Source organism: Oncorhynchus kisutch, linkage group LG26 (genome assembly GCF_002021735.2).
Source record: "Oncorhynchus kisutch isolate 150728-3 linkage group LG26, Okis_V2, whole genome shotgun sequence".
Taxonomy (NCBI): domain Eukaryota; kingdom Metazoa; phylum Chordata; class Actinopteri; order Salmoniformes; family Salmonidae; genus Oncorhynchus; species Oncorhynchus kisutch.
The window spans coordinates 18382442-18407486 of NC_034199.2; the positions used below are offsets into that span (position 1 = coordinate 18382442).

Consider the following 25045-nt stretch of genomic DNA (forward strand, 5'->3'; position numbering starts at 1 on the left):
CTTCTCTTTCTTTCGATTGTTGCTTCATTCCTTCCTCACTTTCAACAGTTAAATGAAATACCTTCTATCGTCTGCATCTTCATCATTGTAATGACAAGTTTGAATAAATTAGGACTGCAATAAGATGCAAACGGCTTTCACTTCTCTTCACAAAGAAAGGTTATGGTCTGAATAAAGAACTGCTATAGCCTACTGCCATCGTGCGTTCTCTCTTTCAAATTGCCTGTGACTTCTATTGGATGAGGTCTTTAACATTCAGTAAACAAGAGATTGCAAAAAAGGCCCTGCAAGCAATTGTAGTCTAGCTTTTCCTGGGACTCCAAGAGCCAAGGACTGTTTTTTAAGGAGAGTGGCCAGCAGAGCGCAAGTGTATTTTGTGCAAGTTAGAAGTTTATGCACAACCCAACATTCATTAGTTAAATCTAAGGCTAATACTGTTGCCTTCTCACCAAGCTGCTTGCCTATTGTCCTGTAGCCCATCCCAGCCTTGTGTAGGTCTACAATTTTATCCCTGATGTCCTTACACAGCTCTCTGGTCTTGGCCATTGTGGAGAGGTTGGAGTCTGTTTGATTGAGTGTGTGGACAGGTGTCTTTTATACAGGTAACGAGTTCAAACAGGTGCAGTTAATACAGGTAATGAGTGGAGAACAGGAGGGCTTCTTAAAGAAAAACTAACAGGTCTGTGAGAGATGGAATTTTTACTGGTTGGTAGGTGATCAAATACTTATGTCATGCAATAAAATGCAAATTAATGACTTAAAAATAATACAATGTGATTTTCTGGATTTTTGTTTTAGATTCTGTCTCTCACAGTTGAAGTGTACCTATGATAAAAATCGGCAGTGTATCAAATACTTGTTCTCCCCACTGTATATATCTATACTGAACAAAACAAAACACAACATGTAAAGTGTTGGTCACATGTTTCATGAGGTGAAATAAAAGATCCCAGAAAAGTTCCATACCCACAAAAAGATTATTTTTCTCAAATTTTGTTCACAAATGTGTTTAAATCCCTGTTTGTGAGCATTTCTCCATTGCCAAAATAATCCATCCACCTGACAGTTGTGGCATTGTTACACAACGCCACAGATGTTTCAAATTTAATGGGACGTGCAATTGGCATGCTGACTGCACAAATGTCCACCAGAGCTGTTGTCAGAGAATTGAAAGTTAATTTCTCTACCATCAGCTGCCTCCAATGTCATTTTAGAGAATTTGGCAGTACATCCAACCGACCACAACTGCAGACCACATGCAACCACACCAGCCCAGGACCTCCACATCAGGCTTTTTCACCTGCGGGATAGTCTGAGACCAGCTAACCGGAAAGCTGATGAAACTGAGTATTTCAGTCTGTAAAAAAGCCCTTTGTGGGGAAAAACTATTTTTGATTGGCTGGGTCTGGCTCCCATAGTCAAGGACCATATCACCTCCACCCTACCTGACACCCTAGACCCACTCCAATTTGCTTACCGCCCAAATAGGTCCACAGACAATGCAATCTCAACCACACTGCCCTAACCCATCTGGACAAGAGGAATACCTATGTGAGAATGCTGCTCGGCATTTAACACCATAGTGCCCTCCATGCCCTCCAAGCTCGTCATCAAGCTCCCCGCCCTGTGCAACTGGGTACTGGACTTCCTGACGGGCCGCCCCCAGGTGGTGAGGGTAGGCAACAACATCTCCACCCCGCCGATCCTCAACGCTGGGGCCCCACAAGGGTGCGTTCTGAGCCCTCTCCTGTACTCCCTGTTCACCCACGACTGCGTGGCCACGCACGCCTCCAACTCAATCATCAAGTTTGCGGATGACACAACAGTGGTAGGCTTGATTACCAACAACGACGAGACGGCCTACAGGGAGGAGGTGAGGGCCCTCGGATTGTGGTGTCAGGAAAATAACCTCACACTCAACGTCAACAAAACTAAGGAGATGATTGTGGACTTCAGGAAACAGCAGAAGGAACACCCCCCCTATCCACATCGATGGAACAGTAGTGGAGAGGGTAGTAAGTTTTAAGTTCCTCGGCGTACACATCACAGACAAACTGAATTGGTCCACCCACACAGACAGCATCGTGAAGAAGGCGCAGCAGCACCTCTTCAACCTCAGGAGGCTGAAGAAATTCGGCTTGTCACCAAAAGCACACAAACACACAACCACACAACCAGCTTCATGAAGTAGTCTGGAATAAATTTAAATGAACAGGTGTGCCTTGTTAAAAGTTAATTTGTGGAATTTCTTTCCTTCTTAATGTGCTTGAGCCAATTAGTTGTGTTGTGACAAGGTAGGGTTGGTATACAGAAAATAGCCATATTTGGAAAAATACCAAGTCCATACTATGGCAAGAACAGCTCAAATAAACAAAGAGAAGACAGTCCATCATTACTTTAAGACATGAAGGTAAGTCAAAAGGGACATTTCAATAACTTTGAACGTTTCTTCAAGTGCTATCTCAAAAACCATCAAACGCTATGAGACCCAGAGTTACCTCTGCTGCAGAGGATAAGTTCATTAGAGTTACCAGCCTAAAAAATTGCGGCCCAAATAAATGCTTCACAGAGTTCAAGTAACAGCACATCTCAACATCAACTGTTAAGAGGAGAATGCGTGAATCAGGCCTTAATGGTCGAATTGCTGCAAAGAAACCACTACTAAAGGACACCAATAAGAAGAGACTCGCTTGGGCAAAGAAACATGAGCAATGGACATTAGACCGGTGGAAATCTGTCCCTTGGTCTGATGCGTCCAAATTTTATATTTTGGATTCCAACCAATGTGTCTTTCTGAGATGCATTGGTGAACAGATGATCTCCACATGTGTGGTTCTCACTGTGAAGTATGGAGGATGAGGTGAGATGGTGCTTTGCTGGTGAACTGTCTGTGATTTATTTAGAATTCAAGGCACACTTAACCAGCATGGCTACCACAGCATTCTGTAGCGATACGCCATCCCATTTGGTTTGTGCTTCGTGGGACTATCATTTGTTTTCAACAGGACAATGACATAACAAACCACCAGGCTATGTCAGGGTTTTTTGACCAAGACGGAGAGTGATGGAGTGCTGCATCAGGTGACCTGGCCTCCACAATCACCTGATCTCAACCTAATTGAGATGATTTGGGATGAATTGGACCACAGAGTGAAGGAAAAGCAGCCAACAAGTGCTCATCACATATGGGAACTCCTTCAAGACTATTGGAAAAGCATAGGATGCCACCTTTCCAACAAGTCAGTTCGTCAAATTTCTGCCCTGCTAGAGCTGCTACGGTCAACTGTAAGTGCTGTTATTGTGAATAGGAAACATCTAGGAGAAAAAACCGCTCAGTCGCGAAGTGGTAGGCCACACAAGCTCACAATACAGGACCGACGAGTGCTGAAGTTCGTAAAAAATTGTCTGTTGCAACATTCACTACAGAGTTCCAAAATGGCTCTGGAAGCAATGTCAACCGTTTGCCGGGAGCTTCATGAAATCACTTTCCTTGGCCGAGCAGCCGCACACAAGCCTAAGATCACCATGCGCAATTCCAAGCGTCGGTTGTAGTGGTGTAAAGCTCGTCGCCATTGGACTCTGGAGTTGTGAATCACGCTTCACCATCTGGCAGACCGAAGGACGAATCTGAGTTTGGCGGATGCCAGGACAACGCTACCTGCCCCAATGCATAGTGCCAACTGTAAAGTTTAGTGGAGGAGGTATAATGGTCTGGGCGGTTTTTCATGGTTCTGGCTAGTCCCCTTGGTTCCAGTGAAGGTAAATCTTAACGTTACATCATTCAATGACAATTCTGTGCTACCAACTTTCTGGCAACAGTTTGGGGAAGGCCCTTTCCTGTTTCAGCATGACAATGCCCCTGTGGACAAAGCAAGGTCCATACAGAAATGGTTTGTCGAGATCAGTGTGGAGGCCTGACCTCAACCCCATCAAACACCATTTGTGACTCACAACCTGGATTCGGTCTTATGTAGCAAAATGTGAAATGGTATTTTTTACATTGAATAAAAGTAGAGATTCAGAGCTACAAAATGTTATGTCATACACTGCATTTGAGGAACAATGGGAAAGTAATTCTGCTTTGATCAACTTGTAAACTCACTTTTGAGAAAATGGCCTTTGAATGTTTTGGCATCTAGTGAAGAGCTCTTTGTTGTCTACACCCATTCAGCATTGTACACACCCTCTTAAGTTTTAGCCCTACCCACCTGATTTCGCTCTCGGAGCATTCAGAGCATTCAAAGCCCTGGATTACATGAAAACAGCCTAACCCGCTCTACTGGCAACAATGTCATTACGCTTTTTAGCAGACATTTACTGACACCGGCCATATTCAACGGGTGTTGTACACACGTCACGTAATGTTAGCTAACGAGCCAGCCAGCTAACGTAAGCTAGTTAAACAACAATGAACAAAGTGCCAACAATGCCACAGTGCTGGGAGCTAAGCAACCAGGTTCAATGTTAGCTAGCTAACATTAGACTCTAACTAGAAAAGCAAACAACTCTGGGAAACTAATAATAGGGTCCGCTAGGGAGCCAGCCAGCTAACGTTAGCTAACTAACAGTACACTTTAGCTTAAGACATATAGCTAGCTAGCTAAACAATAAACCACGTTTAAGATCAGACACGTCACGTAACGCTAGCTATCGAGCCAGCCAGCTAACGTCAGCTAGTTAAACAACAATGAACAAAGTGCGAGCCAAACAGCTACTGTTAGCTAGCTAGCAGTACACTTTAGCTTGAAATGGAACCATTCTTTCAAAATTAGAAATGTGTAATATCTCAAAATGTAGCTAGCTAACGCTAGACTATGTTACCTGTATACATCATCATGCATGATGGACGCGTCTCGCTCCCTGCCAGGGATGCCATACCACTGTTTCCCTTAGTTTGAAGATGTAATCCGGAGACAGGTGTTTTCTCCATCTCTTTAGCTATCATAGTCAAATTCCACTGATTTCAAAACTTGATCCTCCAGAAAGTGGACAGCAAAACTTATGCAGCTCCACTACACAATATATATATTTTTTTAAAGCCACGTTCCAACAGCATTACCAACACAGACTGACCAGCTCAAATAGACAGAAGCCTTCAATATGGCAGACCAATCCAAAATCCTCTCTCGGCATGTCCAGCCCACTCATTATCTCAGGCAATCATGGCTAGTGGGAAGGTTGCTAATTTTTTTTGTGGCTTAACCAACAAGGCTTGTAATTTAACACTTTTATTCGTATTTACAGATGGCATACAGGTTTGTTATTAAGGCACATGAAAGTTCACAAGTTCGAAAAGGCATTTCTGCCCCCAAAAAAACATTTTGATAAAAGAATATTAGGATGCGCTGTCTGTCCCCACCTCAGCATTGATGATTGATCATGCAGATATCAGAGAGAAGGCTGTAGAGAAGCCAGATTTAGACATCATATATTGGCTGATTTAACAGTTCAATTTCACATCATGCTGTTCATTGAAATCATTTATTATACTTTATTGGTTTCTCACAGTTATTTTTCCCGGGAAAAGGAAGTGGGTTTGGCCAAGAAATCTCTTTAAATCTCGGAGACCCGGTTCCCGCTATTCAACCCTAATATAGATGCCTGATGGGTGAGACCTTTGGCTGACTCGTGTCATTATTACGATGCCTTTAGTGACGGCCGGAGACCTTGAGACCGTGCTTCAGGGGACCTTGAGACCGGGCTGCAGGGGAGGGCTTGCTGGACAGACAATTGAGCCATGACTAAGGTTAGAGAAGTTGAAAAATCCTTCTTAATAGTTTACCTCCTGGGCTAGCAATTTGCTTTGTGCTCACATACACAAAAAATAAGAGTAGTATCCCCTTGTGATTTCTAATCACAGTATGTGGGATAAAAATAATAATATTAAAAGGCTACACATACATTCCAGCGGTGCCTCCAATTTTGTTACCTACTCTATGAGCTGTTTTGTAACACCAAACACATAAAGATTGCTTTGGAAGCTCCTCGGGTGAGCTAGATTTGAAGATGAGCAGTAATCCGACAGCTCCACAGCGGATAAGGTGCCTTACCGATAATTTTGATTGTGAATGACCAGGATCCACTGTTGGGCCTCACTCATCTAATGGCCTCAGAATTTTCATGAGTGCTGTGTCTTCTGTGGGGGGAAGAAGAGAAAGGGAAGAAAGGTTAGTCCTACAGCATTGAGGCTTTGGGAATACTGAATTGATTCTGTACCATCATCTGCCATTGGTCGATACCACACAAGAACAAGAGAATATAGCCTACATAAACAAAAGAAGTGCAGATCTTTTTGAAAACAACAGTTTGAGTTGGTTATCCAGCTGAAACCTGTAGATTATGGTCATGTTTAAATAGCCCCCTGTGTCAAATACCTCAGAAAAAAACTGTCAGGCATACAGTACATACAGTGCCTTCAGAAATATGCACACCTCTTTTCTTTTACCACATTCTGTTGTGTTACAGCCTGAATTTAAAATGGATTAAATTGTGATTGTGTGGCACTGGCCATCACACAATATCTCATAATGTCAAAGTGGAATTATGTTTTTAGAAATAAAACCAACATAAAAAACCAACATAAAAAAGTCCATAAGCATTCAACCCCTTAATTATGGTAAAGCTAAATCATTTCAGGAGTAACAAAGTCAAATAATATGTTTCATGGACTCCCTCTGTGTGAAATAATAGTGTGTAACATGATTTTTGTATGACTACCTCATCTCTGTACCCCGCACATCTGTAAGGTCCCTAAGTTGAACATTGAATTTCAAACACAGATTCAACCACAAAAAAACAAGGAAAATTGTCCAATACCTCGCAAAGAAGGGCACCTATTGGTAGATGGGGTAAAAAAAAAATACTATCCCTTTGAGAGTTTAATGGCTGTGATAGGATAAAAATGAGGATGTACACTATATACACAAGTATGTGGACACCCCTTCAAATTAGTGGATTTGGTCATTTCAGCCTCACCTTTTGCCGACAGGTTTATAAACTCTAGCACACAGCCATACAATCTCCATAGACAAACATTGGCAGCTGAATGGCTTTACTGAAGTGCTCAGTTACTTTCAATGTTGGACCGTCATAGGATGCCAACTTTCCATCAAGTCAGTTCGTCATATTTCTGCCCTGCTAGAGCTTCCCTGGTCAACTGTAAGTGCTGTTATTGTGAAGTGGAAATGCAGCCGCGAAGTGGTGGGCCACACAAGCTCACAGAATGAGACTGCCAAGTGCTGAAGAGAGTGATGCGTAAGAATCGTCTGTCCTCGGTTGTGCCAACTGTACAGTTTGGTGGAGGATGGTTTGGGGCTGTTTTTCGGGGTTTGGGCCCCTTAGTTCCAGTGAAGGGAAATCGTAACGCTACAGCATACAGTGACATTCTAGACGATGCCGTGCTTCCAACTTTGTGGCAAAAGTTTGGGGAAGGCCTTTTCCTGTTTTTGCATGACAATGTACCCGTGCACAAAGCGAGTTCCGCACAGAAATGGTTTGTCAAGATCGGTGTGGAAGAACTTGGCTAGCCTGCACAGAGCCCTGACCTCAATCCCATTGAACACCTTTGGAATGAATTGGAATGGCGACTGCGAGCCAGGCCTAATCACTCAACATCAGTGGAAGAACAGAACATAAATATTCCAAAACATGTATCTTGTTTGCAACAAGGCACTAAAGTAGTACTGCAAAAAATGTGGCAAAGTAATTCACATTGGAGTACAAAGTGTTATTTTTGGGGCAAATCCAATACATCACTGAGTATTACTCTCCATATTTTCAAACATATTGTGGCTGCAACATATGGGTATGCTTGTAATCGTTAAAAACTGGGTAGTTTCCAATCTGCTTTCCACCAGACACTGGGAGATTAATTCACCTTTCAGCAGGTCAATAACCTAAAACACAAGGCCAAATATACACTGGCCAAAAATACACCAAGAAGACAGTGAATTTTCCTGAGTTAAAGTTTTGACTTAAATCTGCTTAAAAAATGTTGGCAAGACCTGAAAATAGTTTTGCCACTGCCAAATTTACCTGAATGTCAAGCCCTGAATATGTTCTTGGCCTAGAATAGTGGTAATGCGCAATTCTACTTCACAGTCACATATTCTGAAATTACCATTTCAATATTCATTTGAACAGTTACATGGTTTATACCCCTAAGTTGGAAAAAGTTCAGGTTTTGCTTCAGTGCTGACATGCTATACATTTCACAACCAAGCCATATAGTTTGAAATTCAAGTTTCTTGTTGTTGAACTATTTGAGGGCCTCATTTGTTCAAAGGAGACTTTCGTATCTCAATACTGCCGAGGGACTGAGGGAGACCTCCAACACATCTGCTATTCAGCGGCTGCTTGTGTGTGAACAGAAGGAGCCTGCAGCATAGACATACCCAAAACTTCTACAGGGAGACATTGTTAATGCATTGTCCTGGGGCCCTCTCCCTGACTGCTTCGTTGGTCCTGCCGCAGTCATCACATTCACAGACCCTCCAGCTAACAGGACAGTGCGACTTAAATGTGAATCTGGCAGACCCTGACTCCATGGTTTCTTGCCGGCAGGAAATAATATGGCGTAATGTTGCACAAGAACAAATCACATAGTTCTAAATGCAAGCCCTGCTGAGCCAAGGCGAGCACCTTTCAGAGACGCTTTTAAATCCATTATGAGAATAGACCACCTGGGAGCAGAAGGGGGTTACATTTTCTAACAAAACCATGGAATAAAAGAACAAAAAAATGCAGTTGCGTAAGTCTCTTCAGAAAATATAGGCAGTATGTGCATAGAATACTCTTAATGAAGAACGACACAGCAACAGGATGAGAGTATTGCAACTACAACCACCAACTTGAAACTGTAGAAATAGAGTATCAAAACCAGATCCCCATAGTCCTTAGATGAGTTCTTTGAACATAGCAAAAGTCATTGGCAGCAGGCCAATATTCCACTCGGTGCAAGGTATCCATATTTGTGTATTTGTGTAAGTGAGGTATGAAAACCCCACAGGGACTTAAATATGCAGGGCCAACAGCACACTGGCTTTAAAAATAAGCGTTGGAATAAAGTTATTTCCCTTTCATCTCATTCTCATACATTGTGAAAGTGTTTCGCCTGCTGTTCTTTACATTCCAAAAGGTGTTAGACGTGATGTGGCAACATCAGTTATTCTTCCAAGCATCTGGACATGTTTGTGTGTTTGAGCCCCAGCAGCAGCTCCACTGCCTGAGGGCTGCTGCCGGGGGTAGATAAGAGGCTGAGGCAGAGCTAGGCAGGCCATCCTTTAGCCAGCTCAGCTCCTGAGGGGAAGACCCTGGGCCTGCACTGTCAGGGTCCTACTAGTGTGGAGGGGGGCCAATCATTCTAAAATACACCACAAAACTTACTGGAGGCTAGCTGAGGCTAAAACTGGCATCATACGCATTACTTTTGCCAATTATAAAAAAATGACAAAAGTCAACCTAAAAAACCATTGAAAATACACTGTTGTATAAAGCAATGTCGAGCAGATGCAGATGTATCGACTCGAAGCCCCAGAACTTTATAAATAGCTTATGCTGTTTTCCGTTTTTATAGTAGCAAATAAAACTATATTGACGATGAATAAAACAGCTTTTAAAGCACTGAGGGACAGTATGCGTGAAGACAAAGCAATGTGCTAAACAATATCCTGCATGGAAAACCATTATTGAGCCTTCACTTATTCCTCCCAACCTGGGACCACAGAGGCTTTATAAAATGCATACTTTCACCATGCAAAACAAGTAGCCAATCTGTGGTGAAACGTAATCTACTTAATTTACTACTACCACCAAGTCAACAGGAGGATCGAGCAGTCATATTGCATGTATCACACATGACCTTTAAAGATATTAGCTCAACCCCCTGCTCCACTCGAGACTACTCTTCAAAAGCCAAGGTATGCTACACAACCCAGAGAGTGGGTTTATACAGAGGTATGGGCCGCACTGCGACCTACCTGACCCATTTAAAAGATCATTGATTTAATATGTAGACTGCAGTCAAGAGAGGTTGGACTGTAATTCCATGGGAGCAAAGTAGAATTAATCTGACTTAATCCTTCAATTGCAGACAGCGACCCAACAGATGTGTGTTATTGATTAAACACTACCTGCACTCTTTAATTTAGAATCAACAGAGCTGCCCGTGCATGTTGCTAGTTACAACAGTGTTCTCATCTCCCACTGTGTTTAACTACAGTAAAAATGTTTGCCCGAAGCTTGTGGCGAACTGGATATTGCAAACTGAATGCTAAAAAGATTGATGCTCCATAGGTAAACATAAAACAACTACTGGCATATACAGTACATCAAACACTTTACTTAAATAGCTAAATTATTACTAAATGACACATACTGAACTATCTATGTTATGTAAATTGGGTGAACACTGAAACGCTGCTTGATCAAATCAAATCAAATGTTACTTGTCACTTGCTGAATACAACAGGTGTAGACTTTACAATGAAATGCTTACAGCGGCTTGTGAAAGTATTCACCCCCTTGGTATTTTCCCTATTTTGTTGCCTTACAACCTGGAATTAAAATAGACGATCGCTGTCGTCGTGGAAATGACCCGGACCAAGGTGCAGCATGGTGAGCGTACATTTCTTTTATTTGATAAATGTCGCCAACAAAACAAAGAACAAGGAAACGACCGTGACGCTTACTTAGGCTATAATGCCACTAACAAAGACAACTACCCACAAAACACAAAAGGAAAAAGGCTGCCTAAGTATGATTCCCAATCAGTGACAACGAGACAGCTTTCCCTCAATATATTGAGTCCATATACAGAGTTGAAAGTGTATAGAGATATTGGAATTTGGAATCTAGCGTCATAGCTGTGAGTATACCAATTACAGGAAAGCGACCAAGGGGCTGTGCATTTAAGGTAATTGAACTATTTTTGCTATTTAGTCAATATTGTTAGAAGTGTTAACGCATTTAAAGTTTTGCAATATTATCTGGCATAGCTTAAAGCATTAAGGATTGATTGAGCATTATTGTTGTATTGAGAAACTGTTTAACCATTGAATTGTAATGATGTGTATAAGACAAAAAACAGAGTGACTTAATAAAAGCTTGAAACTTTGACAACTAGGCCAGATTAACGATCTGGAGAGCAAACGCCTTTGACACTCTCACTGAACAGAAAGTAACCCTGGTTATAGGTTAAAGTGATTGCACTAAAGAATATTTAATTGTGTGGACAATAATATATTTTTAAGAGAGGTATATATGTCAAAACATATACCAATACGAGTTTCCAAGTGACTACTAGCTGACGAGCATAATAACTAATAGGAGTTGTTATTAGGTATTGATATATACATAGGTAAAGATAACTTGAAGGTAAAAAAATATAGGAGGAATGCATAACACTCAGAATATTTAAATAGGAGTATATCTATCCAAGGCCTCATACTAGACCGGAAAATAAGGGAGTGACAACGTGAACGAAGGAACAAACCCAACTCACGCGAAGGGCCATTACGAATAAATAGGAGTGTTGGTAGGGCCGCACGGCTAGGCCCTTGTTACACCGAAGTAACTAAAGTCCCAAAGTACTCTGCCCAGCCAGAGGACGGGGTAGAGGCTTTTGCTGCAGGTATTGTGCAAAAGTCAGCACCATGATACTACGGGTGGGCATCTACCTCGTTGGCGGCTCCGGTGCGTGACGCTGACCCCGCTCTACCTCTGGCTCCCCCCACTTTGGTGGCGCCTCTGCGGGGACCCTCGTCGCCGACCCCGGATTGGAGACCCTCTCCGCAGGCCCTGGGCACCCTCGCTGCAGGCTCCGGACTGGAGACCTTCACTGGAGGCTTCGCGCCATGGATCATCACTGGAGGCTTCGGGCCATGGATCATCACTGGAGGCCTCCTATGTGGAGCCGGAAAAGGTCTCAACGGACTGAGGATATGTACTGGAAGCCTGGTGCATGGAGCTGCCACAGGGCTTACCAGGCTGGGGAGACATACTGGAGGCCTGGTACGTGGAACTGGAACAGGTCTCACCGGACTGGGGAGATGCACTGGAAGCCTGGTGCATGGAGCAGGCACCGGATTCACTGGGCCGTGGAGGCGCACTGGAGGTCTCAAGCGTAGAGCCGGCACAACCCGTCCTGGCTGGATGGTTACTTTCGCCCGGCAAATGCGGGGCGCTGGCACAGGATGCACTGGGCTGTGCAGACACAGTGCGCAGAGCCGGCACAGGATATCCTGGGCCGAAGAGACGCACTGGAGGCCAGGCTCGCTGAGCCGGCACCATCTGTCCTGGCTGGATTCCCACTCTAGCCAGTCCAATGCGGGGAGCTGGAATTTATCGCACCGGGCTGTGCACGCGCAATGATTGGGAAGTATGATTGACAATCAGAGACAACGATAGACAGCTGTCCCTGATTGAGAACCATACCCGGCCAAAACATAGAAACACAGAACATAGAGTTTCCCACTCGAGTCACACACTGACCAACCAAACATAGAGAATAAAAAGATATCTACGGTCAGGGCATGACAATTTGATTTATAGAACATGCCTACCACTTTGAAGATGCAAATTATTTTTTATCGTGAAACAAACAAGAAATACAACAAAAAAACAGAAAACTTGAGTGTGAATAACTATTCACCCCCCCCCCCCCCCCCCCCCCAAAGTCAATACTTTGTAGAGCCACATTTTGCGGCAATTACAGCTGCAAGTCTCTTGGGGTATGTCTCTATAAGCTTGGCACATCTAGCCACTGGGATTTTTGCCCATTCTTCAAGGCAAAACTGCTCCAGCTCCCACAAGTTGGATGGGTTCCGCAGGTGTACAGCAATATTTAAGTCATACCACAGATTCTCCATTAGATTGAGGTCTGGGCATTGACTAGGCCATTCCAAGACATTTAAATGTTTCCTCTTAAAACCACTCGAGTGTTGCTTTAGCAGTATGCTTAGGGTCATTGTCCTGCTGGAAGATAACCTCTGTCCCAGTCTCAAATCTCTAGAAGACTGAAACCGGTTTCCCTCAAGAATTTCCCTGTATTTAGTGCCATGCATCATTCATTCAATTCTGACCAGTTTCCCAGTCCCTGCTGATGAAAACATCTACACAGCATGATACTACCACCACTATGCTTCACTGTGGGGATGGTGTCTTCGAGGTGATGGTAGGTGTTGGGTTTGCACCAGACATAGCGTTTTCCTTGATGGCCAAAAGGTTCAATTTTAGTCTCATCTGACCAGATTACCTTCTTCCATATATTTTGGGAGTCTCCCACATGCCTTTTGGCGATCACCAAACGTGTTTGCTTATTTTTTTCTTCAAAGCAATGGCTTTTTTTCTGGACACTCTTCCGTAAAGCCCAGCTCTGTGGAGAGTATGGCTTTAAGTGGTCCGATGGACAGATACTCCAAACTCCGCTGTGGAGCTTTACAGCTCCTTCAGGGTTATCCTCTCTTGGATAGGTTTGTTGTGGTGCCATATTCTTTCCATTTTTAACAATGGATTTAATATATGGATTGGTGCTCCGTGGGATGTTCAATGTTTCAGCTTTTTTTTTATAACCCTTGATCTGTACTTCTCCACAGCGTTGTCCCTGACCTGTTTGCAGAGCTGCTTGGTCTTCATGATGCCGCTTGCTTGGTGGTGCCCCTTGCTTAGTGGGTTGCAGACTCTGGGGCCATTCAGAACAGGTGTATACAGTGGGGCAAAAACGTATTTAGTCAGCCACCAATTGTGCAAGTTCTCCCACATAAAAAGATGAGAGAGGCCTGTAATTTTCATCATAGGTACACTTCAACTATGACAGACAAAATGAGAAAAAAAATCCAGAAAATCACATTGTAGGATTTTTTATGAATTTATTTGCAAATTATGGTGGAAAATAAGTATTTACACCGCGTAGCATAGAGGTCCTGGATCGCAGGAAGCTTGGCCCCAGTGATGTACTGGTCCGTACACACTACCGTCTGTACCAGTCGAGCAGTTGCCATACCAGGCAGTGATGCAACCAGTAACCAGGAAGCTCTCGATGGTAAAACCTTCTGATGATCTGAAGACCCATGCCAAATAATTTTAGTCTCCTGAGGGGAAATAGGCTTTGTTGTGCCCTCTTCACGACTGACTTGGTGTGTATTGGACCATGATAGTTTATTGTTGATGTGGGCACCAAGGAACTTGAAGCTCTCAACCTGCTCCATTACAGCCCCGTCGATGAGAATGGGGGCATGCTTGGTCTTCTTTTTCCTGAAGTCCACAATCATCTCCTTTAGTGTTGGAGTCGTGCCTGGCCGTGCAGTCATGGGTGAACAGAGAGTACAGGAGGGGACTGAGCACTGAGGTGCCCCCGTGTTGAGGATCAGCGTGGCAGATGTGTTGTTATCTACCCTTACCACCGGGGGGAAGGCCAGGATCCAGTTTCAGAGGGAGATGCTTAGTCCCAGGGTCCTTAGCTTAGTGACGAGCTTTGAGGTCACTATGGTGTTGAACGCTGAGCTGTAGCCAATGAATAGCATTATCACATAGGTGCTAATTTTGTCCATGTGGGAAAGGGCATTGTGGAGTGCAATAGAGATTGCATTGTCTGTGGATCTGTTGGAGCGGTATGCAAATTGGAGTGGATCTAGGATTTCTGGGATAATGGTGTTGATGTGAGCCATGACCAACCTTCCAAAGCATTTCATGGCTAAAGACGTGAGTGCTACGGGTCGGTCGTCAATTAGGCAGTATTACTTACCTCAAAGCAAGCATAGACTTAATTTAGCTCGTCTGGTAGTCTCGTGTTACTGGGCAGCTCGCGGCTTCGCGGCTGTGCTTCCCTTGTAGTCTAATAGTTTGCAAGCCCTGCCACATCCGACGAGCGTCGGAGCCAGTGTAGTATGATTCAATCTTAGTCCTGTATTGACGCTTTGCCTGTTTGATGGTTCGTCAGGGGACATAATGGGATTTTTTGTAAGCTTCCTCATTTAAGTCCCGCTCCTTGAAAGCGGAAGCTCTACCCTTTAGCTCAGTGCGGATGTAGCCTGTAATCCATGGCTTCTGGTTGGGGTAAGTACCTACAGTCACTGTAGGGAAAACGTCATCGATCCATTTATTGATGAAGCCACTGACTGACGTGGTGTACTCCTTAATGCCATCGGAAGAATCCAGGAACATATTCCAGTCTGTGCTAGCAAAACAGTCCTGTAGTTCAGCATCTGCTTCATCTGATCACTTTTTTATTGACTGAGTCACTGGTGCTTCCTGCTTTAGTTTTTGCTGGTAAGCAGGAATCAGGGGGATAAAATTATGGTCAGATTTGCCAAATGGAGGGCGAGGGAGAGCTTTGTACGCATCTCTGTGTGGGGGGTAAAAGTAGTCTAGAGTTTTGTTCCCTCTGGTTGCACATTTAACATGTAACTGTATCCTTGAAAAAAGTATTCCTGCAATTGCAACTACGGACCAAATAAAGTTTAAAACTAAAGAAAAAGCACAGTGATATACTGATCAAAGCAGGTAATTCCTAACTGTCTTGTAATCTAAGAGTTTCAAAACCTTAAACCTGTTCCTTGAAATACATGTGAACATCTGTTTAAAATAAATACATATATATATATTATTTCATCTATATTTAACCAGGTAGACTCGTTGAGAACAAGTTCTGCGACTTGGCCAAGATAAAGCAAAGCAGTGCGACACAAACAACAACAGAGTTACACATGGAATAAACAAACATGCATTCAATAATACAATAGGAAAGGTATATATACAGTGTGTGCAAATGAGGTAGGATAAGGGAGGTAAGGCACCAAATAGGCCATAGTGGCGAAATAATAGCAATATAGCAATTAAACACTGGAGTGATAGTGTGCAGAAGATGAGTATGCAAGTGGAGATACGGGGGTGAAAAGGAGCAAAATAAATAACAGTATGGGGGATGAGGTAGTTGGATGGGCTATTTACAGATGGGCTATGTACAGGTGCAGTGATCTGTGAGCTGCTCTGACAGCTGGTGCTTAAAGTTAGTGAGGGAGATATGAACCTCCATCTTTAGTGATTTTTGCAGTTTGTTCCAGTCATTGGAAGCCGAAAACTGGACGGAAAGGCGGCCAAAGGGGGAATTGGCTTTGGGGGTGACCAGTGAGATATACCTGCTGGAGCGCGTGCTATGAGTGGGTGCTATGGTGACCAGTGAGCTGAGATAAGGCGGGGCTTTACCTAGCAAAAACATAGATGACCTGGAGCCAGTGGGTTTGGCGACGAATACGAAGCGAGGGCCAGCCTACGAGAGCAAACAGGTTGCAGTGGTGGGTAGTATATGGGGCTTTGGTGACAAAACGGATGGCACTGTGATAGACTGCATCCAATTTGCTGAGTAAAGTGTTGGAGGCTATTTTGTAAATGATATCGCTTGAGTCAAGGATCGGTAGGATAGGCAGTTCTACAAGGGTATGTTTGGCAGCATGATTGAAGGATGATTTGTTGCAAAATAGGAAGCCAATTCTAAATTTAATTTTGGATTGGAGATGCTTAATGTGAGTCTGGAAGGAGAGTTTACCTAGGTATTTGCAATTGTCCACATATTCTAAGTCAGAACCATCCAGAGTAGTGATGCTGGACGGGCAGGCAGGTGTGGGCAGCGATCGGTTGAAGAGCATGCATTTAATTGTATTTGCATTTAAGAGCAGTTGGAGTACATGGAAGGAGAGTTGTATGGCATTGAACCACGTCTGAAGGTTAGTTAACACATTGTCCAAAGGGTCAGAAGCATACAAAATGGTGTCGTCTAACGTAGAGTTGGATCAGGGAATCACTAGCAGCAAGAGTGACATCATTGATGTATACAGAGCAAACAGTCGGCCCGAGAATTGAACCCTGTGTCACCCCCATAGAGACTGCCAGAGGTCCGGACAACAGGCCCTCTGATTTGACACACTGAACTCTGTCTAAGAAGTAGTTGGTGAACCAGGTGAGGCAGTCATTTGAGAAACCAAGGCTGTTGAGTCTGCCGATAACAATGTGGTGATTGACAGAGTTGAAAACCTTGGCCAGATTGATGAATACACCTGCACAGTATTGTCTCTTATCGATAGCGGTTATGATATTGTTTAGGACCTTGAGCGTGGCTAAATCAGATTGCATAGCGGAGAAGGTACCGTGGGATTCGAAATGGTCGGTAATCTGTTTGTTAGCTTGGCTTTCGAAGACCTTAGAATGGCAGGGTAGGATAGATATACGTCTGAAGCAGTTTGGGTCTAGAGTGTCTCCCCCTTTGGAGAGGGAGATGACCGCGGCAGCTTTCCAATCTTTGGGGATCTCAGTCGATATGAAAGAGAGGTTGAACAGGCTAGTAATAGGAGTTGCAACAATTTCTGCTGATAATTTTAGAAAGAGAGGGTCCAGATGGTTTAGCCCGGGCTGATTTGTAGGGGTTCAGATTTTGCAGCTCTTTCAGAACATGACCTATCTGGATTTGGATGAAAGAGAAATGGGGGAGGCTTGGGCATGTTTCTGTGAGGGGTGCAGGGCTGTTAACCGGGGAAAGGGTAGCCAGGTGGAAAGCATGGCCAGCCATTGAAAAATGCTTATTGAAATTCTCAATTATCATGGATTTTTCAGTGGTGACAGTGTTTCCTAGCCTCAGTGCAGTGGGCAGCTGGGAGGAGGTGCTCTTATTCTCCATGGACTTTACAGTGTCCCAAAACCTTTTGGAGCTTGTGCTACAGGATGCCAATTTCTGTTTGAAAAAGCTCGCCTTTGCTTTCCTAACTGCCTGCATATATTGGTCACTAACTTCCCTGAAAAGTTGCATATTGTGGGGGCTATTCGATGCTAATGCAGTACACCACAGGATGTTTTTGGGCTGGTCGAGGGCAGTCAGGTGTGGAGTGACCCAAGGGCTATATCTGTTCCTGGATCAATTTTTTTTTGAATGGGGCCTGCTTATTTAAGATGGTGAGGAAAGCACTTTTAAAGAACAACCAGGCATCCTCTACTGTCGGAATGAGGTCAATATCCTTCCACGATACCAGGGCCAGTGTCGATTAGAAAGGCCTCCTCGCTGAAGTGTTTAGAATGTTTAGAAGTTTAAATCAGCAAAAAATTGACATTGTGGCTTTTCTACATCACTTGACATCAATAACAGAGAAACATATAGGCCACCTTAAATCACTTTAGCCTTTTTCTAGAATTTTTTCTGTCCAGCATCTAAACCAATGGCATGTGTAGGCCTATATGTTTGCGTGTGTATATTTTCTTTCATCAAATGTTCCTTGACACTCATTTCTACTCTTCTTGATATGGTTGGTCCTAGGTCCATTGCCTGATCCTAGGTCCTACAAGATAATGTGTGTTGACCATTTCACTACATTCTAATATGTACTTCCAAAGCCAGAACTTCAGTTCTGTATTGGAATTTGTATAGGCCTACAGGTCCTACAGCAACTTTAAAGTTTAGTATACGGAGAGACAGACGCCCAACTCAATCTGCATTGGGGTTATCTTTTTTCAGTCAGTAAGCAGGCTAGCTTTGACAGAGTGTGGCCTTACAGCGAACTGTGTGAGCAAGCACAACTTCAACTGATTTTCAACTTGTCTTGATTTGAACGTTAGCTTAAAAATAGGCCCTTGAGCCCTAATAGAATCCTTGAAACATCAAAGGGGATGGTAGATGTGAGGCTGGACAAAGGACAACTTAGTTCAAGGCCTTAAATGATTTACTTGCCTTAGCAGAATTTACTAATCAATATCTCAGACAGTGTTTTTCATGTATCAGTTTAACTAGTGAAATATATTGTGCTTATGGCAAGACAGCACAAGGTCAAAAAGAAGCACAAAAACACTGAAAGGGCCACTCTGCCACCAGGAGTAAACCTTACAGTGCATTCGTCACTGACAGATATAACATACAAGATAACCTTGCCTACGTCTTGTTTATTTGTTGTGACACAAGCTCACGTGGCCAGTAAACAGTACATCGAAACATCTGGAAAATCCAACATAAAGTGTGCCCTTCAGTTTTGAGAAGGTCATATGCCGTACAAGAGATCTATTTGGGACCTTGAGACTTTTGAAGTGAGCAGCTATTTAAATGTGTATATAAATTACTGTCACCACTGTTCACCATGCAGGCACTCCTAGAACTGGATTTCTGTAGAACATATGGCTCTATGGGGCATATTATGCATTATACCGTGCTATGGAAAACAGAAACATGGATAACTTGATAAATAGTAAATCAATCACGGATCTATTCAAAGTGCTGCTTTGGACAATTGCTTGAAGTTTTTAGATTTGTTAATAAATAATGTATTTCCCAACCAGGGTAATTTTTTAAGTTAAAATAAAACGCATATGGAAAACAGCCTGCATATCTTAAAGGAGCTTTTTTTTTTTACAACCAAATCTCAATTCTTTATGTAAAGAAATATTAATAGAATGATCCAGACACATTTTCTTACAATTTCACTTGTTTTGAGAAACCTACCCCATCCAGGGATTAATTTCCTCATCCTATTTGTGCAGTATGGGGGGGGGGGCTCTGAAGAAAACATGAACAAAGGCTCCAAAAACACCAAATACGTCCTTTTAGAAACTGAAAAGCTATTAGTATAGTGATACAGTTGTACACATGAAATTGTGTCATTCCAAACTGTATCCGTAAAGTTATATTCCATATGGTTGAAACTTCAGCGATACCTCTGTCCATTCTACAGGTAACTGCGAAAATAAAGGAAACACTTGAGTAAATGAGGGACACAAAGTATATAGAAAGCAGGTGCTTCCACACAGGAATTTCCAGACACTTGTAGAATCTATGCCAAGGCGCATTGAAGCTGTTCTGGCAGCTCGTGGTGGCCCAACTCCCTATTAAGATACTTTATGTTGGTGTTTCCTTTATTTTGGCAGTTAACTGTAGCAGAAGGCTACACAGAGAATGGAACAGCTGGATAGGGAAAACAGCTCTAGTCACACAAAATGGAATGTAACGTTGCAGATAAAGTTCGGAATGACAGTTTCATGTGTACAACCTCTAAAGACCTGCATCACTATGCTGGGAGCATTTCCGTTTCTAAAAGGATATATTTTAGTGTTTTTAGAGCATTTTGTAATGTGTTTTTAGAGTCCCTGTATTAAACAACTAGGCAGAGGAAATGAATCGCTGGTCAGGGTCAGTTTCTCAAAAACAAGTGAAATTGTCAAAAAAATAAGTAATTGGATGCTATTTACATCAAAAATGTTGATTTGGTTGTAAAAAAAATAAAAATAAAGACTTGAGATGACTGAGCAACAAAACATTTGGGTCAAAATAAGACCAGTGTTCTCATGGAAGGAAAAATATGTACATTAGATAGAGGGAGCTGAAAAGATGTTCAAACCAACAGGGACTCTGGATCATCTGTTTGGCCCATTGCCGATGTTACTGCATGGTACATTGCATACTGTGACAAATAAACATTGCTATTTCATTTGACAGTCAAGGTGAAGTCATATCTATCACAGACTTTTAAACTCCAAGGCCACTAAGAAAAACAGACAGGGACAAATTACTGTGCAGCTTATCCACCCAGAGTGAATCCACTGAATCAGTGCAGAAGTCCAGTGTAGAATATAATAGTCCTCAGTTTCAGGTCATTGGGTTTCACTGAAAGCTAGACCAGCTGAATAAGTCAGAATGTAATAATTTAAACATTGCGTCCATGTACTGAATCAAGGCCATGCAGAATGTGTATAGCAGCACCAACTGTGTAAGACTTCACGAGGCAGCAACATTATCTGGAGGACTAATGGTTCAAATGAGCAGTCCTCATTTTAGATGGTTAACTCTCTCCTTCAGCAATTGACATAGGACTCATTTTGCAGCAATATTTAATTGCCAGCAATATTTCTTAGCCTAGGTTCTCATTAGCCAACAGCTTAATTCTGTAGCTCATTACTTTAATTGATTTGATAACCTAGAACTGGTGTAGGGTTTCACAAAACATTGCAATTGATCAAATATAATTCACATCATGGTTAAGGATAATGAACTTGCTTTCTATTCATGATGTTGTCAAAATGCATTATTAGTTGCAGACCACAAAGCAAGCGCACATCTAATATTTCCTTTACAGAGACACTAGCTAAAACAAGATTTGAATCAGTTAATCAGTTAGATGACAATAAATACGTGCCATCAAAATATTGCCATCAATGTTTTAGATTGCTAATATTGGTAGCTCCAAAATAACAGGAAATAATCATGAGGGCAGCTGGCAAGCCAACAAGTAGAAAATCTCAAATAATTTGACTTAACTCATGATAATGTCAATTTGTGAAGATGAGCCAATTTTGTATTTTTTTTCCCATTTTTTTTTTTATTGAACACACACAAGAATGATGTATTAGGTATACAAGACAAGTATATAATTCTTATCTAAACATAAAAGAGCAGACAGGAACAACAAGACCCAGAGTTTTAGGTACAAAACAAACAATACAAAACACGACATACAGAACAAGGACATGTAGAAAGAAAGAGGGTAGATGTAGCCCCCCCACTTATTCCCCCCTATCCCGCCCTCCCCCTTATTCCCCCCTATCCCCCCCTCCCAACTGCTCAGTTGGCAGGGCCAGCACATACTGCCCAAAGGTAGATTAAAATATTACAATTGAGAGTGCGTTAATAAGTAAGATGAGCCAATTTTGACAGACCACTCACTAATGATTGGCAGACCACTCACTCACAGACCACATTACAAACCTGTTTCAAGTAATAAAACTCAAACAATTGCTCAAAGTGTGTCTGTAACATGTGTAACATGCAACCAAGCACAAAAGATGGCTTGTTTCCCAGTACTGCTGAAAATATTCCTTCCATTTCCTTTTGTTTATAAGCATTGATCTTTAAAGGCCGAATTGGTGAAAGCAATATGGTAGAAACTCAATTTACATTATTTTAACATCATAGAGGGACCAGCAGGGAAAGAGTGACTTACCACCATATTGCTATTACCTGCAAAGTTGAATCTGCTGGAGAGTATTTGTATACATTGTACAGCCCGGAACTCCAACCCTGGTCGTAAACGCAACACATCCAGACCACTAAAGAAGACAGTATTAACACTTTATTCACGCGCCTTGTGCAAGCCAACAGCTGGCCTCAGATCTTGGACCAGCAGATTTAACCTTGGCAGCCATCAATCTGAATAACAGGGTAACCTACACCTAATGGGTATGATCGACCAGCAATGAGAAAATACTAATTTATTCATAGCGTGAAGTAGGAGCCTTGCCTGGGCTCTGTCTGTGAGGCAGCCTGGCCAGAGTGATTAGCATCCATCGCAGTCCATTACCTCAGACAGACAGATTGAGCTCTGACAGACGAAGGAGACAGTCCAGGGAGCACAAAATTGAGATGGGAAAAAGGGATGGAGAAATAAGACAAGACTGCCTCCCTAAACAAATAACACCATTTAGACATTGTCTACCATGCTAGAATTTTCTATGATCAAATGGGATCAAAAAGCTTGATGAGATCAGACATCAAACAATTCATCAAACGATGTACTGTATCTCATGTGAGAAAGATGCATGAGATAGATTTGCAATAAACACCACAGAAAGATGCAACATCCAAGACTGTCACGCCCTGACCGGTGTTTAGGTCAGAGTGTGACGGACAGACGGAGATTTCTAGGTTGGTGGATTGTGTGGTTCCCAAATAGAGGCAGCTGGTAATCGTTGCCTCTAATTGGCTCTAATTGGGGATCATATTTAGGTAAGCTTTTTTACCCACCTGCATTTGTGGGATATTGTTTGGGAACTACGACTTCATGGTCTTTGTAAGGTTTGGGTCTAGTTTCAGTTTGTATTAAAAAGATGTGGAACTCAATGCATGCTGCACCTTGGTCTGCTCATTTTGAAGAACGTGACAAAGACAGATCTATTGTGTTGATACACCAACACATGCACAGACTGAGGTAGTTTGAGGTGAGAAGAAAACATAGGAAGAATGTCTTTAAGAGTAAACTAACATGAATGATCAATTACCTCGACTAACCTGTTCCCCCTGCACATTGACTCGGTACCCCCTGTATATACAGTGGGGAGAACAAGTATTTGATACACTGCCGATTTTGCAGGTTTTCCTACTTACAAAGCATGTAGAGGTCTGTCATTTATATCATAGGTACTCTTCAACAGTGAGAGACGGAATCTAAAACAAAAATCCAGAAAATCACATTTTTAGGTAATGAATTTGCATTTTATTGCATGACATAAGTATTAACTGCACCTGTTTGAACTCGTTACCTGTGTAAAAGACATCTGTCCTGTCACACTGACCATTATTTGAGTTGTTTGTTTCTATGTTTTGTTTGGTCAGGGTGTGATATGAGTGGGCATTCTATGTTGCATGTCTAGTTAGTCTGTATGTGTTTTGGCCTGATATGGTTCTCAATCAGAGGCAGGTGTTTGTCATTGTCTCTGATTGGGAGCCATATTTAGGTAGCCTGTTTTGTATTGTGGTTTGTGGGTTATTGTCTGTCTAGTTGCATGTTAGCACTATGTTTCATTAGCAGTCACTGTCGTTTTGTTAGTTTGTTCAGTTTACTTCGTGTTTTTCGGCATCCATTAAAATTATACATTCACACCACGCTGCGCTTTGGTCCGCTTCTTACAACGATCGTGACATGTCCACACACTCAAACAGACTCCAACCTCTCCACAATGGCCAAGACCAGAGAGCTGTGTAAGGACATCAGGGATAAAATTGTAGACCTGCACAAGGCTGGGATGGGCTACAGGAAAATAGGCAAGCAGCTTGGTGAGAAGGCAACAACTGTTGGCGCAAAGAAAAGTAACAAATGGTAACTAACTGCAACAAATTATTAAATACCTGGTAATTGAGCATCACTGTCAACGCAATAGTTGGCAGTAAACATTGAAAATGTGTTTTTTAAATTTGTATTATTTGCGTTATTGTAGTCAGCCTATAGACAACCCAGAACACTGAACGTTTCCATAGGGGCAGTCTCTGCACACACACTAGTTGACTACACAACTGCTGGGGTTTGGTTGGTTGTCTGATTGCAATTGACCAATTCAAGGTCTGTGACTAAGGAAATCCAATGTGTAAGAGTGGCGCTAACAGTCTGGGAGTTAGCTCTTTGTGCAGGGGCTAGATACAGACCTGGAGGGTTCTTCCTCAGACTGTGCTCAGCCAAGCCTTAGCTGACACTCTCAGTAGCCAGATGTCACCCTAGCTGAGAGAGCTCCTTCGGGTGAAATTACAAACTCAATTGGCATTGAATTATATGTCCTTGAGCATTCTTTCTTTGTGGCACCCCACAAAGATGCAATATTCACTGAATAGCCCATTGACAAACCAGTTTCATACTGCAGCAGCCCTGCATTATGTCCAACATCTCAAATCTCTCAAGATAGCTATGGAAAACGATTGATTGACCCAGTGGATGATTACACACAGCTAAATTATACAGCTTTAATTATGTATTGCGACATTGTGTGTTTGCCTTTTTAAAACCATTTTTCTGTTTGATTAAAATACCTGATATTAAATTTGATTTGTCACATGCTTCCTGACTAACATTGAACTTATTACTTAAAAACTATTCAGAGAGACAAAAATAGACAATAACACCAATAAATACACAACTTGGCTCTATATACACCAGTACTGAGTTTGAGCTTATTTCTCAAATGTTATACTGTTAGTGAGGGTTTCTCCTTTTCTAAGATAATCCATCCACCTGACAGATGTGGCATATCAACAAGCTGATTAAAAAGTATGATCATTACACAGGTGACCTTGTGTTGGGGACAATAGAAGGCCACAAAAATATGTTTGTCACACAACACAATGCCACAGATGTCTCAAGTTCTGAGGGAGTGTGCAATTGGCATGTTGAATGCAAGAGTGTACACCAGAGCTGTTGACAGAGAATGTAATGTTCATTTGTGACAACATTCCACAGGCCACAATCAACAGCCTGATAAACTCTATGCAAAGGAGGTGTGTTGCACTGCATGAGGCAAATGGTGGCCAAACCAGATACTGTTC

General features: G+C 42.5%; 1 protein-coding gene across 2 annotated transcripts in view; it reads right to left on the reverse strand.

The window, feature by feature from the left end:
- Positions 1–25045, reverse strand: part of gulp1a (GULP PTB domain containing engulfment adaptor 1a) — a 142664-nt gene that overhangs the window by 42771 nt on the left and 74848 nt on the right. For both annotated transcript variants that reach the window (XM_020462062.2, XM_031805580.1), the window contains exon 2: positions 6051–6136. The gene's annotated coding sequence lies outside the window, so the exon portion shown is untranslated. The remainder of the gene's footprint in view (positions 1–6050; positions 6137–25045) is intronic.